Source organism: Gorilla gorilla, chromosome 7, assembly GCF_029281585.2.
Source record: "Gorilla gorilla gorilla isolate KB3781 chromosome 7, NHGRI_mGorGor1-v2.1_pri, whole genome shotgun sequence".
NCBI lineage: Eukaryota > Metazoa > Chordata > Mammalia > Primates > Hominidae > Gorilla > Gorilla gorilla.
In genome coordinates, this window is record NC_073231.2 from 31894250 (window position 1) to 31909993 (window position 15744).

Below are 15744 nucleotides of genomic sequence, written 5' to 3' on the forward strand. Positions count from 1 at the left end.
ACAAGAAAATAAAATCATAGACAAATAATCCTCAGGAATATAAATGCAAAAATTCTTAACAAATTGAATTAGCAGCCAGCAAATCAAATTTAGTCATCATAAAGAAGATAATGTACCATGGCTAAGTGGGGCTTACCACAAGAATGCTAGGCTAGTTTCATATTTTGAAAATCAATCAATATAGTTTGTCATATGTACAGAGTTAAGGAGAAAAATAATTTGATCATCTCAATAACTGCAGAAAAAATAATTGTTAAAATTTAACATTTTATAATTAAAACTCTCAGCAGACTAGGAATCAAAGAAAACTTTAAACTTAGACAAAACCCTTTTAAGAAAATCCTTTAACTAACATCACACTTAAAGGTGAAAGACCAAATGCTTTCTCTCCAAAATCAAGAACAAGGCAAGAGTATTGACTCTCACAACTTACAGCCAACATTGTACTGGAGGCCCTATCCTGTGAAATAAGACAAGTAAAGTAAAGATAACTTATAAAAAATGGAAAAGAAGAAGTAAAATAATCTCTACTTACAAATAAATAAATTCCTAAGGAAGTTACATAAAAACTCACTTTTAATAAAATATAAATTTTGATCAAAGCCTACAAGGTCAATATATAAAAGTTAATTGTATCTCTATATACTAGCTACAAAAAATTTAAAAAATGAAATTCAAGAACTATCACTTACATGATCAGCAAAGAACATAAAATACTTGGTAACAAATTTGACAAAATTTGTTTAATATCTCTACATATGGACTGGGTGCAGTGGCTCACTCGCATAATCCCAACATTTTGGAAAGCTGAGGCAGGAGGCTCACTTGAGGCCAAGAGTTTACAACCTGCCTGGGCAACAGAAGCGAGACTTCATCTCTTTAAAAAAAAAAAATAGCCAGGTGTGGTGGCATGCACCTGTAGCCCCAGCTACTCTGGAGGCTGAGACAAGAGGATTGCTTGAGCCCAAAATGTCAAGGCTCCAGTAAGCCAAAATCATGCCACTTCACTCCAGCCTGGGCAACAGGCTGAGATTCTGTCTTAAAAAATGAAGTAAACAAATCTCTACATATAAAGTTAAAAAGCATTGCTGAAATAAATTTTTAAAAGCCGGACTAAATGGAGATATATACCATGTTCATGGATGATATATCTCTGTACCCAAATTGATCTATAGTCAATGTAATCCCAAACAAAATTCCAGCATGTGTTGTTTTGATTTTTGGTTTTTTGGTAGAAATTGAGAAGCTGACAATAAAATGTACATGAAAATGCAAAGGACATAAAATAGTAATGCAAAATAAAACAAAAATATCTTGAAAAAAAAGAACCAATTTGGAGGACTTACATTGCTTGTTACTATAAAGATATTATAATGAAGACAGTGTGGTATTGATGTAAAGACAGGCAGATAGTCAAATGGAATAGAACAGAGTCAGAGATGAATTTAATAATAGTCAATTGCATTTTTACAAAGGCATCAGAAGAAATTAATGGGGAAAAAATTCTTAAAAAATGGTGCTGGAACAATTGGATATCCATATGGGAAAAAAATATATCTTGATGTTTACCTCATCATATACACAAAAATTAATCTGAGATGGATCAAGACCTAAATATAAAAGTTAAAATTACAGAGCCTCTAGATAAATGAAAATACTATCATGAACTTGGAATGACAAAGTTTTCTTAGCTAACACAAGAAAAACATTAACCATAAAAAATTGATAAGCTGGATTTTATCAAAATTAAAATCTGCTTATTAATAGGTCTATTTAAGTAAATGATAAGGTATGTTACACATTAGGAGAAAATATTTGACAAATAATTTATAAATAGAATATGTAAATATCTCTTGCATCTCAGTAATAAGAAGATAGTCCACAAAAAAAGGTGAAATGTTTAAACAGATACTTCACAGAAGAATATGTAACATGTGTAAAGATGGTCAGCATTTACAACTATCAAGTGACCAAGGAAATGCAAATTAAAACCACTACACTCATAATAGAATAGTTAAAATTAAGAAAACCATACCAAGTGTTGGCAAGGATGTAAAGCAACTGAAACTCTCATACACTGTTATAGGGAATGTAAAATTATGTAACCACTTTGGTTTTTTCTTTAGTTTTCCTCTTCCCTTCTTTTCACAGGTATTGATAGATAACTACTTTGAAAAACAGTTTGGTCATTTCTTAAAAAGTTAAACAAACACCTCTCATATAGTCTAGCCATTCTACTCCTAGGAATTTACCCAAGAGAAATAAAAACATAGATCCAAAAAATTATTGTACAAGAATATTCATAGATTTGTTTATAATTAGCCAGAAACTAAAAAAAACAAAAAACAAAAAAAAACACACAAAAAACAAATGTCGATCATCAGGAGAATGGATAAACAAGTTGCGGCATACCCACAGTCAAAAGGAATAAGTAACATTAGACACAAAAATATGGATGAATCTCAAAAAAAAAAATGTGCTGACTGAGAGAAGCCATATAAAAAAAGGGTACATCATGTGTAATTCCATTTATGTAAAATTCTAGAACAGGCAAAACCAATATAGAGTGGTAGAAATGAGATTGTAACCTGGGGCAGAAGTGGGTGTAATTGACTGTAAAGAAGCATAAGGAAATCTTCTGAGGTGAGAGAAGTGTTCTATATCTTGATTAGGGGTGGTGGTTACACACACAGGTGTGTGCATTTGTCAAGACTTGCCAAATTATGCCCAATAATATGTATGCCTTTTTTGTATATAAACTATACATTATAAAATCATAAAACTAATTTAAAAACAACTAGAATATAATATTTTACTCAGTAGAATAAACTTAAAAAGACGTAAAATGTCAAATACTAGGATTTTCCTGGTAGGAGTATGAAATGGTAGAACCTCTTTGGAAAACTGTTTGGCTTCTTATGAAGGTAAACACCCATCTACCAGATGACTTAGCATTTCCACTCCTAGGTATTTGCCCAAGAGAAAGAAAAACATAGTCTACAAAAACACTTGTACAAAAACACTCATACCAACTTTACTCATATTTGCCCCAAACTGGAAACAGCCCATATATCCATCAACAGGAGAATGGGTAAGTAAATTGTGGTATTTTCATGAAATGTGACACTATGAAGAAAGAGGAGGAGGAGAACAGGGAAGAGAAGGAAGAAGAAGAAAAACAGGAAAGAGAGAATGACAATAAAATATAAGGAATGACATGAAAAAAACTCAAAAACTATGTAATGAAGAAAAGAAGCTAGACACAAAGAGAATCATATAGTATGATTCCATTTATGTTAAATTTTATAAAAGGCAAAGCTACTCTGTGATGCTAAAAATAAAAATAGTCCTTGCCTCACGTTGTGCAGGAAAGAGCAAGAGCTGATAGAAAAAAACATATGTTTTTGCTGTCATGAAAATGGTCTCTATGTTAACAGATGGGTGATTTAGACAGGTATCTACATTTGGTAAAACATATCAAACAACACACATGATCTGTGCATTTCATTAAATATAAAGTAAAACTCAACTTTAAAAAAAGTCATAAAAATAGAAATTCACTTCCAAATGCTCATGAGCCAAAAAAGAAGCAATAAAAATTAGTTTAAATAAATATAGAAAACATTTTCAAACTATTTTATAATGAAAATAAGTAGAGGAATGTGGCTGAGGCAGCAACTGGAGAGAAAATTAATAGCCTTGAACGTCTATATTAGAAACAGATGTCTGGGTGCTGTGGCCCACGCCTGTAATCCCAGCACTCTGGAAGGCTAAGGCAGGAGGATCACTTGAGGCCAGAGTTCTAGACCAGCCTGGGTAACATAGGGAGATCCCATCTCTACAAAAAATAATAATAATTAGCTAGGCATTGTGGTACATACCTATAGTCCCAGCTACTCAGGAGGCTGAGGGAGGAGTTCAAGGTTACAGTGAGCTATGATTGTGCCACTGCCCTCCAGCCTGGGCAACAGAGCAAGGCTGTGTCAAAAAAAAAAAAAAAAAAAAGTAAAAGGAAAAGAAGAAAAGCTAAAATAAATGAATTAAATGAATTCAGTGTTCAACTTAAGAAGTTTGGCCGGATGCAATGTCACTTATAGTCCCAGCTACTCAAGAGGCTGAAGCAGGAGGATCTGCTTGAGCTCAGGAATTTGAGGCTGCAGGGAGTTCTGATCGCATCTGTGAATAGTCACTACACTCCATCCTAGGCAACATAGTGAGACACTTCTCTAAAAAAAATTTTAATTAATGTAAAAAAAAAAGTTTAAAGAAGTGTACCAGAACACACACAAGGAAAGTAGAAAGGAAATAATAAAGGGTAGAAATCAGTGAAATGGAAAAAAGAAAGTTTAGAATGGAGAGGACCCGGAAAGCCAAAAGTTCCACACCCTCTTCTTCAGGTAACAACAACAAACCCTATGCAATATTGATCAAGAAAATGAAAAAAGTCATAAGTACAGAATATTAGCAATGGAAAAGGTGACATTAAAAGGAAATATTATGAAAATTTGACACCAATAATTCTGAAAACTTAGATGAAACAAACAAATTCATGGGAAAACATAACTCACCAAAACTGACTTAATAAGTAGAAAACCTGAATAGGTCTGAAACCATTCAAGAAATCGAATCAGTGGTTTAAATATTCCCACAAGGAAAGCACCAGGTCCACATAGAAAGACCTACAAGCAAATCCTACCAAAACACTCAAAGAAGTCAAAATTCCAATCCAACACAAACTCTTCCTGAGAACTGAAAAAATAGAGCTCATCCTCTAACTTAATTTATGAGAACAGAAAATCCTGTTACCTGAAGCAGAAAAGAAAATACCTAAATAGATGCAGAAAGGGCATTTAGTAAATTAAGCATGCATTTACAGTTTTTGAAAAGTCTTATCAAACTAGGAATAAAAGGGAACTTTTAGATCTAATAAATAGTATGTACCCAAAATGCCCACATCTTTCAGAAAGCTGAAGCAGTGGAAGTATTCTATTTAAGAGAACCAGACATGACATGCTCCCTGTTATGATGCAGTGGAAAGTACACAACACCACCTATGAAGGTGACTTGTCAAAAAAAGAAAGAAAACAAAAGAAAATCACCCTAAGTGTAATGAAGCCTCTAGACCTATCTTCAGTTTAGAGGCAAGCGCTCCAAAGAAAGAAACATGTTAAACAACACCATTTTTGTGACTGGGGAGGTGCTGCCCAGTCAAACCCAGTAAAATCCAGTTTCTCCAACAAATAAACACATGAGGTGGGGGAGAAATGTGTACAGAGGATGTTAAAGATTAAAAGAGACTTAAAGTTAATCCTCAAATAAAAGTTTGTTGAAAAAAGAGGACTTAAGAGATACGTCAACCAAATGCAATGTGCGGACTGTGTTTGAATCTTAATTAAACAAACCAACTTATAAATAAAAGCTTTTTTAAGAAAATCATAGAAATTTGAATGCAGGTTTTATTATTAGATTATGTTAAGAAATTATTGTTGCTGGACGTGGTGGCTCATGCCTGTAACCCCAGCGCTTTGAGAGGCTGAGGTGGGAGGATTCCTTGACCCCAGGAGTTAGAGACTAGCCGGGGCAACATAGGGAGGCCCCTTCTCTACAAAAAAGGAAAAAATTAGCCAGGTGTGGTGGCGCACAGCTGTAGTAGTCCCAGCTACTTAGGAGGCTGAAGTGGGAGGACCGTTTGAGCCTGGGAGGTTGAGGCTGCAGTGAGCTATAATTGTGCCGCTGCACTCCAGCCTGAGCAACAGAGTGAGACTCTGTCTCTTAAAAAAAAAAAAAAATACATACATACATATATATGTAAACTTTAAAGACAAAAAATAATAATACTACAAAGAAGTATCTTAGTAAGAAACAAGGAGGACACAAGGCTTCTCTGTTCACTATCATGGGGCCTCCTGGGGGGCCAGGCTGCTGGTTCAACCATCTACACCGCACCTCCCTCGCTTCTGCATGTACCATTTATTTCTCCCTTGTTCTTTATTGCTCTGGGCTTAAATCCTGTCCATCCTGCAAACCCAGCTCAGATGCTGCCTGTAGCAGGTAGCTGTTGTGTTAGTTTACGAGTATCCACACCCTCTTCTTAGGTAACAACACCCCTATTTTCTGTTTATCTTCAACTTTTATTTTAAGTTCAGGGTACATGTGCAGGGTGTGCGGGTTTGTTACGTAGGTAAACGTGTGCCATGGTGGTTTGCTGAACAGATCAACCCATCACTAAGTATTAAGCCCAGCGTTCATCAGCTGTTCTTCCTGAGGCTCTCCCGCTCCCCACCCACCCCTCGACATGCCCCATTGTGAACAACAATCCTATTTTATTTTGGATAAACACCTTTAATAACTTCATATGGTTCAAATGGGGCTGATCTCAGCAACCACTTTCCCCCAGGGGTGGGCAGGTGACTCAGGTCTGTCCAATGATAATACCACCTTGATTGCAGGAACAGGCTTTTTACCCAGGTTGAACCAATTAGCCAAAGAGTGTCCACTCCCAGAATTTTGCTGGAAGTATTAGAAAAGAGGCACTTTCTCTTCTCTGGGTTGCTAATTTAGAAGACTGAAAGCCTGGAGTTGTTGTGGCCATTTGTCTGAATAGGAGAGAAGACCCTACCTCAGAAAGAAGCCACCATAAGAAAGTAGAGACACAGAGCCTGATGCCAATATTAGAGTTTCTGAATACAGCCACAATTCCCCTGCTCTAACCAGTCTCCTTCCTCAATCTTGCAGGATATTCATTAATAAAAGACCCTGGGTAGAGGGAATGATAAAAATAGAGAATAAGAAAGAGAGCTAGGAGAGAGACAGAGAGAATGACAGTGAGAAAGACAGCGAAAGGCAGAGAGAAAAAGGGAGGAAGGAAGGCAGGAAGAGAACGCATTGTCTTTAGAATCAAGAACAAGACAAAAGTCTGCCTGCATTTACCACTTATTCAACACTGAACTGGAGGTCTTATAAATTTCAATAAAGAAACCTAAATGGTAAAAGGTACAGAGGGACTAACTCTCTGGTGTCTGGCCCAAGAGGGGCAGAGGATGCTTAACTTAGAAAAAAAAAAAAGCAGGCCAGGCACGGTGGCCAATGCCTGTAATCCCAGCACTTTGGGAGGCCAAGGCAGGTGGATCTCCTGAGGTCAGGAGTTCGAGACCAGCCTGGCTAACATGGCGAAACCTGTTTCTACTAAAAATACAAAAATTAGCTGGGTGTGGTGACAGGCAACTGTAATCCTAGCTACTCAGGAGGCTGACGTGGGAGAATTGCTTGAACCCGGGAGGTGGAGGTTGCAGTGAGCTGAGATTGCACCACTGCACTCTAGCCTGGGCGACAAGAGTGAAACTCCACCTCAAAAAAGAAAATGAAAAGCAAGGAAGAACTGGGAATCTGATGGCTTCTTTAGTAACCAAGAGGAAGAACATTCTGGACCAGAATAGTAGGAGCTGTTCCAAGAAACTTTCAACTATTCAAAAATATTTATTAAATGTCTCCTGCATTTTGAGTATTCTAATGAAAAATGATAAACAGAACAGGATTCTGTAACCAGTCTGTCCCTGTAATTAGTGGCCTGTGTATGGTTTGTACTCTACAATTATTTCCGTCTTCAGGAGGGAATGATTTGTTGTATTCATGATAGATGGTCAGTGATGACTTATGATGGGGAAGGAGGGGGAAAGTGAATACAAAGCAACAGATAAATATAAAGAAAAAAAACTGGAAGTCCTTGATATTGGCAAAAAAAACACAGCCAGGTGCAGTGATTCACACCTGTAATCCCAGTACTTTGGGAGGCTGAGGTAGGAGGATCGCTTGAGTGCAGGAGTTCAAGACCAGCCTGGGCAACACAGTGAGATTCTGTCTCTACAAACAATAAAAAAGTTAGCTAGGCATGGTGGCACGTGCCTATAGTCCCAGCTACTCAGGAGGCTGAGGTGAGAGGATTGCTTGAGCCCGGGAGGTAGAGGTCAGGGGTAGGGAGAGAGCAAAGTTTCAGAGCCTCTGAGACCTGGAGAGAAAACAGGAATGTACAAGATTCAATAGTGAATATGGCTATAGGGGCATTCAGGAAGGAATCCCTTAAGCCAGCATTTTTCAGACTTGCTTAGGAAGGGAGCTCTTAGCTGCAACTTTAAACATCTAAAGTAGGTTAGGGAGGGCCACACGGGGCTTTTAGGGTTCTGACGATATTTTATTTCTTGACCTGGGTGAAGGTTACACAGGTATTGGCTTTATAATTATTTTTCAACTGTACATACATGCGTATGTTTTTGTTCTTTTTTAAAAGTATGATATATTTCACAGTGTTTTATAAGAAGGGGCTGGGGAGCTCTGTGTTTAAAGAGGATCTCTGCAGCAGCCCCCAAGGCACCTCCTTAGAACCTGGAATTCCATGGGAAACATCCTGAAAATGTTAGTGACCACAGCAAGTCAATCAGAACAGGCCCAAAAATCCAAAGCGGAGTCTGGGAGGAGTGTGTGTGTCCAGGCAGCCCAAAAGCATCCGAAGAAGTGAGATTTGATAAACCAGTTCCGGAAGTGTCCACAGGAAATGGAGCCACTCTCTGGGTCCAGGGTCTAAGGACCCCCAGTTCCGACGGAAGGGCGGGCTTGTGGAGACAGTGGGAATTACTTTTGTTTCCCGAGAACCTGGAATGCTGAGAGTGAAAGGGCTTTATGCCAGGCTGGGGGTGGAAGTTCACAAGGAAGAGGAACGAGGAAGGGAAACGGGAGCGGCTGATGAAAAGCATGATTATCCTGAGCCGGTTCCAAGCTAAGCCAGTGACCCAACGCGATGCTGGGAATGCACTGAGCGGTGACCCACTCATATCTCATAACCTCCCCACAGCACAGAGGGCAGATCTGGGTGGGAGGACAGGATTACCAAGGCCCTCTCTTTGAAAACACAAGTGCTGTTGTGTTTGGATGTGGGTGTGTGAGCATCGAGAAAACACCTAATTTTTCTAGAATCTGGGAACCGTGTGTTTGGGGATGGTCCAGCTGCGTCCTTGCAGGGCCCCAGGTCCTCACAGAACCTAGTGGGATGGGAGGCCCGGTGCTCTCTCAGCTATGCTTAGGCTGGGCCGGACCTAGCAGAGGATGCTGGGCCCATCCTAAAGACGAGTGTGGGCCAGAAAGGCGGTTTATGTATTTATCATGAGCACAGCTTCCTTCTAGGCTGGGCACGGTGGCTCAAGCCGGTAATCTTAGCACTTTGGGAGGATTGCTTGAGGCCAGGAATTCAAGACCAGCCTGGACAACATAGCAAGACCTCATCTCTACCAAAATAAATAAATACAGTAAAGACTTTTTTAAACGACTTACTTCTAGAGACCAAATATCTGTATCTGTTATTCAGAGAGGCTACCTTTTCCAGTATTAGAGTACCCAAGAGACTGATCAGAAGTCACTGTGTTACTTTGGAATTTCTAGCCCCTTCTGATCTTAACACTCTGGGATAAAATACAGGAATTACTCACCTCCATGCCTCACCGTGTTGTCGCAAGAACTGAGAAAAACAGCGTATATCTTGGTATCTCTGACATTTTCCTCCCATTAGTCAGGGAGTCCACAGGCCAGCACCACCTAGTCAGCACATGAGCAGCCAGCGCACATTTAAAGAAGGGGGGCAAATATTCTCCACATCTCAAAACGCTCGTGCCCTTGACTCTGCATCTTCACGTCTTCTCTCTCTCATTCTCTCCTTCTGTATCTCTCTGCCTCTCTGTCTCCCTCTTTCTCTCACACACATGACGTGATGTATGTTCAAGGACATTTATTGAAGCAGTCTGTAATAGCAAAAGATTGTAAATTAACCTAACTTTCCATTAACAGGAGGCTACCTAAATTATGATACATTTCTAAGATGGAAAATTATGTGACTGTTAAAAAGTAGTAAGACAGCTCTTTATGTACTGATAAGGAATAATTTCAAAAATACATTTAAAAAGTTAAAAAGTTTTAAAAAGCAATGTGCAAAAGAGCTATCATTTGTGTGCAAGTATAAATATATACAGTTTTTAAATTTTTATTTATAAGACAGGGTCTCGTTCTGTCACCCAGGCTGTAGTGCAGTGGCAAGATCATAGCTCACTGTAGCCTCAAATTCCTGGGCTCAAGGGATCCTCCCACCTCTGCCTGGCTGTAGGCACACACCACCATGCCTGGCTAATTTTTTAATTTTTTTTGGCGAGGAGGTCTCTGTAAATTGCTCAGGCTAGTCTCAACCTTCCAGCATGAAGTGATCCTCCCTCCTTAGACTCCCAATGTGCTGGGATTACAGGCATAAGCCACCATGCCAGGCCATATGCATAGATGTTTTTAAATGCTGAGACTACCTTTGAAAAGATCCGTAAAAGCCTGGTAATAGCAGCTGCCTTTGGAAAAGGGAACTGAAGATCAGATATAGAAGGGAGAGCAACTTTTCCCTGTATACTCTTCTGCCCCTTTTGCATTTTGTGAAATTTAAGCAATCATTTATATTTTAAAATGTAAAAAAGTAAAGAAGGCAGGCTGCCTTTCCAAAGCAAGGAGTATTTACATTTAATCCAGTTTGGGGAAAGCCTAGGAATTCATCAGTCCTCATTAGAAAGCACAGCTTTCTAAGGATCATGCGTCTGGACCCCACCCCAACCCCAGTCTTACTTCCTTGGCCAGAGTGACAGAATCTCAGAGAGATTCTTACTTCCTTTTACTTTCTTCTCTTTTTCAAACTGATTCCCTTCTTTTTGTGCTTGTCATGACATCATGTTCAATATACTTTCCTAACATGCTAACGTTTCCAGCCTGACTGAACCATCCTGATTATAGTTCACGTTGGCAGCCCCTGTGGAGCCAAGGGCAGGCTGGTTGCACCCAGTGAACTGCTGTCTCTTTTGGGAAGTCCCTCCGTCCGCTGCATTAATCCTACCTCTGGCAATTCCTGTAAATTTCAGTGCACAAATAGCCCTTTTGTCATGTGAGGGTTCTGTTCTTCCTCCTGACTTCATCCTCAATCCCTTTTTCTCCCAGACCTTGGGCCCATTTCCTTGTGTGTCCTATGATTCCCTTTCTGCACTTCTTCATTACTCAAATCTCTGATCCTCTCAACTAAGTTCTCCCACCCTTATCATTCACCAGTGCCTGATCACAAAGCCTCCCAGATCACTCAGGTTTCAGGTAGGAGGTTATCATAAAAGACCCCTAAGATCCAGCAATTCCAATAAGACAATGCCAGACCATGAGTCTACTTCCCTATGTATCTCCTGTCCATTCTGTAAACCAAAAATAAAGTTCCAAACCCCCCAAACAAAGGAATGGACCCCTCCTCTCAGCCAAGGGCATTCCAAAATTAACCTGAAAAACCAGTTCAGCCATGATGGGAAGGGGGAGTTGGACATACCTCATTATACCCTCCTCCCTTTGGAATTCAAGCACAACCATCAGCATTAACATTAAAACAGAGATCTTAAAACTGATAGAACAGGCCATGTAAGGTGTCTCACACCTGTAATCCCAGCACTTTGGGTGGATCACCTGAGGTCGGGAGTTCGAGACCAGCCTGACCAACATGGAGAAACCCCCGTCTCTACTAAAAATACAAAATTAGCCGGGTGTGGTGGCACATGCCTGTAATCCCAGATACTCGGGAGGCTGAGGCAGGAGAATTGCTTGAACCTGGGAGGTGAAGGTTGTGGTAAGCTGAGATCACGTCATTGCACTCCAGCCTGTGCAACAGGAGTGAACCCTATCTCAAAAAACAAAAAACAAAAAACAAAAAAAAACTGATAGAACAGACTATTTGTAGCAATAAGATACATCATGTGACAGCAGGTCCTGAAAGAAATCAATGTATTTTACCCCAAATATATATCTATTATGAATTTTGAAATGGTCCTGCAAAGCTGTCTCTGGTGGGGAAAATCTACATTCTGTAGAGAATCCTCTTTCCTTTCCAGATCTTTCCCTGATCCAGGAGAGGATTAACTAAGCGTCTGGTATCTTTTTAAGCCCGATAAAAAAAAATTAAACAATCTATTCTCTCTGAAGCCTGCTGCCTGGAAGCTTCACCTACATAATAAGAATGTTGGCCTGCACAACCCCTTATCTTAACCCAGACACTCCTTTCTATTGATTCCAGGTCTTTAGATAATAACTTAACTCTTTCAATCAGAAAATCTTAATCTAGGCCGGGTATGGTGGCTCATGCCTGTAATCCCAGCACCTTGAGAGGCTGAGGCAGGTGGATCACTTGAGGCCAGGAGATCGACACCAGCTCAGCCAACATGGCAAAACCCTGTCTCTACAAAAAAATACAAAAATTAGCCAGGTATGGTGGTGTGCACTTGTAGTCCCAGCAAGTTGGGAGGCTGAGGCAGAGAACCACTTGAACCCAGGAGGCAGAGGCTGTAGTGAGCCAACATCATGCCACTGCACTCCAGCCTGGGGAACAGACAGAGACTCTGTCTCACAAAAAAAAAAAAAAGAAAAGAAAATCTTTATCCACCTATGACCTGAAACCCCTCCCCAACTTTAGGTTGTCCTGCCTTTCTGGATCAAACCAATGTACACCTTATATGTATTGATTAATGTCTTAAGTCCTCCTAAAATGTATGAAACCAAACTGTAGCCTGACAACATTGGGCACGTGTTCTTAGGACCTCTTGAGACTGTGCCTCCGGCCATAGTCACTCATATTTGGCTCAGAATAAATATCTTCAAATATTTTACAGAGTTTAAAATTCCAACTTCATAAGTCAGGGAACTACATACCTTTTGATCACATTTCTTAACTGACTCTTTCTGGGGAGAGACTATTATAGAGTGGAAAGAGTTCTGATTTGAGCTGGAGAGATGTTGGTTTTGTAAAAAATATATATAAAATTCTAAAGCTCCCCCGACTATCTGAATGGATCACTCCTCTCAGCCAAGGGCATTCCAGAATTACATAAAAATCTTGGTCAGGCCATGATGGAAGTGGGGGTTGGACATGCCTCATTATACCCCTCCGCATTAACATCAACACAGATCTTAAGTCTGATAAGAAACATTTATGGTCCATTCTGTCTAAAGCCTGCTACCTGGAGGCTTGATCTGCATGATAAAAACTAGGTCTCCACAACCCCTTCTTGTAATCCAGAGATTCCTTTCTACTGATAATAACTCTTTCGACCAATTGCCAATCAGAAAGTGTTTAAATCTACCTATGACCTGGAAGCCCCTCCTTCAAGTTGTTCTACCCTTCCAGATAGAACCAATGTACGTCTTACAGGTATCGTTTGATGAATTATGTCTCCATAAAATGTGTAAAAGCCAGCTGTATCCGACCACCTTGGGCACAAGTCATCAGGACCTCCTGAGGCTATGTCACAGGTGCATTCTTAACCTTGACAAAATAAACTTTCTAAATTAACTGAGACCTGTCTCAGATATTTTGGGTTCACAATTTGAATCCTTGCTCTGTTGCTTACCAGCTGTGTGGTCTTGGACATGTTGCCTTTGCCTCATTAAGCCTCTGTTTTCTTTCTGAAAAATGAAAGTAAGAATCCTTACTTCATAGGGGAATAATGAGGATTAAATCAGATTTCTACATAAAGAGTATATTTTATGCCTGGACTCAGAGTCACTGCTTAGCAAAGGTAGTTCTCTCCCACTGAATATCCTCCAGCCTTATTCTTCCAACTTCATTCTATGGAAAATATGCCACATACACTCTTACCAGCATATGCAGGAACACCCGCCATGTGCTCATGTATATACAAACTGATCTACACAGAGATATAGAGATACATATTCATATGGCCCAAGAAACAAGAAATTTAAAAAATAATAATTTTTAAAACACAGTAATGACATATTTTATCCTATTTTAATATCCTAGGAAAGAAAGTAAGGTGAGGAAAACCATGTGTTGAAGAAGAAAGGAATGAGCAGGGAGTTGAGGAAATGGACGGTTGAGAAGCAGAATTAGGGGAGTGTATGGGAGTAAGAAGTACTCTGATCAGCAAGGAGCTTACCTCCGTGATAATTTGGTATGTACAGGTGGTTTATGACCTAATTTGTGAACTTGGCCTATCCAGGATAGCAGAGGACAGGGAGGAGGAATGAAAGTTGACCACAGAAAGACAGAGATTTGTGCCTATAGGTGGCCTACTAGGAGATGACCCCTTGCTGAGCTGGGGAGTCAAGAATTCAGAGTTTGGGGCAGCTGAAGCAACTGGAATCTGAAGGGCAAGGCATTGTGAAGAAGAGAGAGATGTGCAGGGAAGGGGCCCTACAGTTGTAGGTTTGGGTCACCCATGGGGTCTTAGATGAGGGTTTGGATGCACATGCACAAGGTAAGATCGTGTAGGATTACCAGAGAGGCCGATAAGGAGTTATGAATTGAACCAAATATAGGAGATAAAGAAGCCCTGGGGATATTGGAGATCCAGACCAGCCAGAATGGAGGGAATGCCATTAACACCTTGTTCATATCTCAGGCATCAGACTGAGACATCACGGAAGCTGTGCTTTAGGAGTAAGGACTATACCCTGGAGTATAGCCTATTATAGATCCACCCTAAAAAGAAACTAACTAACTAAAACCAAGCCCTGAAATAAATCTGAGTTTGGAGATTGAGTGCTATGAAGTGAGAGGGTCTGGGTTTTTCACAGATTTGCCATAACAAAGCATAAAATACAGTCAAGACAAGTTCAAGGGGATTAGCTAGTGACTGAAGTGTATGCTGGACCAAAAATTAATGTTCTTCACGGGTAAATAACAGACTCCATAGTTTCTAAAGCATGTCATTGACACACTTAGAGAACTGACACACAATAGCAAATAAAAAATTACTAACTATAGGAAAAAAAACCCAGAAAAATGTGACCCATTGTCAAGAAAAATTTAGGCAATAGAAACTAATCCAGAGATAACCTAAATATTAGCAGGCAAACACTAAAATATGATAATATGTTCAAAGAACTAAAGGAAAATATGGTCATAATGAGTGACAAAATAGGGAATCTCAGCAGAGAATTGGGAGTTATAAAAAAGAACAAATGGAAATTCTAAAATTGAAAATTACAATAAATAAATTAAAACGTTTATTGAATGAATTTAATGGCACATTGGAAATGAAAAAAGTCATAAACTTGAAGACAAATCAAGAGAATATATCCACACTAAAGAATAAAGAAAAAATACAGTAGAAAAATAAACAAAACTTCATGGGCATATGGGAAAATACCAAATGTTCTAACGCACATGAAATTGGACACTCAAAAAAAAACTTTGAGGATAAATACAAACAAAAATCACACTTATGCACCTACTACTCAAACTGCTCAAAACCAGGAATAAAGATTTTTTTTATTTTAATTTTTTTTTTTTGAGACAAGATTTTGCCCAGGCTGGAGTGTAGTGGCATGATCATAGCTCACTGTGGCCTTGAACTCCAGGGCTCAAGCAATCCTCCTGCCCCAGCCTCCCAAGTAGCTGGGACTAAAGGCACATGCCACCATGCCTGGCTAATTTTAAATATTTTTGTAGAGACAAGGTTTTGCTGTGTTTCTGAGGCTGGTCTCGAGCTCCTGGCCTCAAGCAATCCTCCCACCTTGGCCTTCCAAAATGCTGGGATTACAAGCATGAGCCATCATGCCTGGCCAAGAGAAAATATTTAAAACAGCTAGAAAATAAAAGCACATACAGAGGAACACTGTTATTAAAAACCACTGAATCTCATCAGAAATAGTAGAGATCAGAAACAATGAAATGAAATCTTTGAA

General features: G+C 39.5%; 1 protein-coding gene across 2 annotated transcripts in view; it reads left to right on the top strand.

Moving 5' to 3' along the window:
- Nucleotides 1-15744, top strand: part of SCARA3 (scavenger receptor class A member 3) — a 122573-nt gene that overhangs the window by 46405 nt on the left and 60424 nt on the right. Inside the window, exon 7 of one of the 2 annotated variants that reach the window (XR_008667700.2) lies at nucleotides 13856-13943. The exons of the other annotated variant lie outside the window; for it this stretch is intronic. The gene's annotated coding sequence lies outside the window, so the exon portion shown is untranslated. Of the gene's footprint in view, nucleotides 1-13855; nucleotides 13944-15744 lie in introns of those variants that run through there. 2 annotated transcript variants of the gene reach the window in all.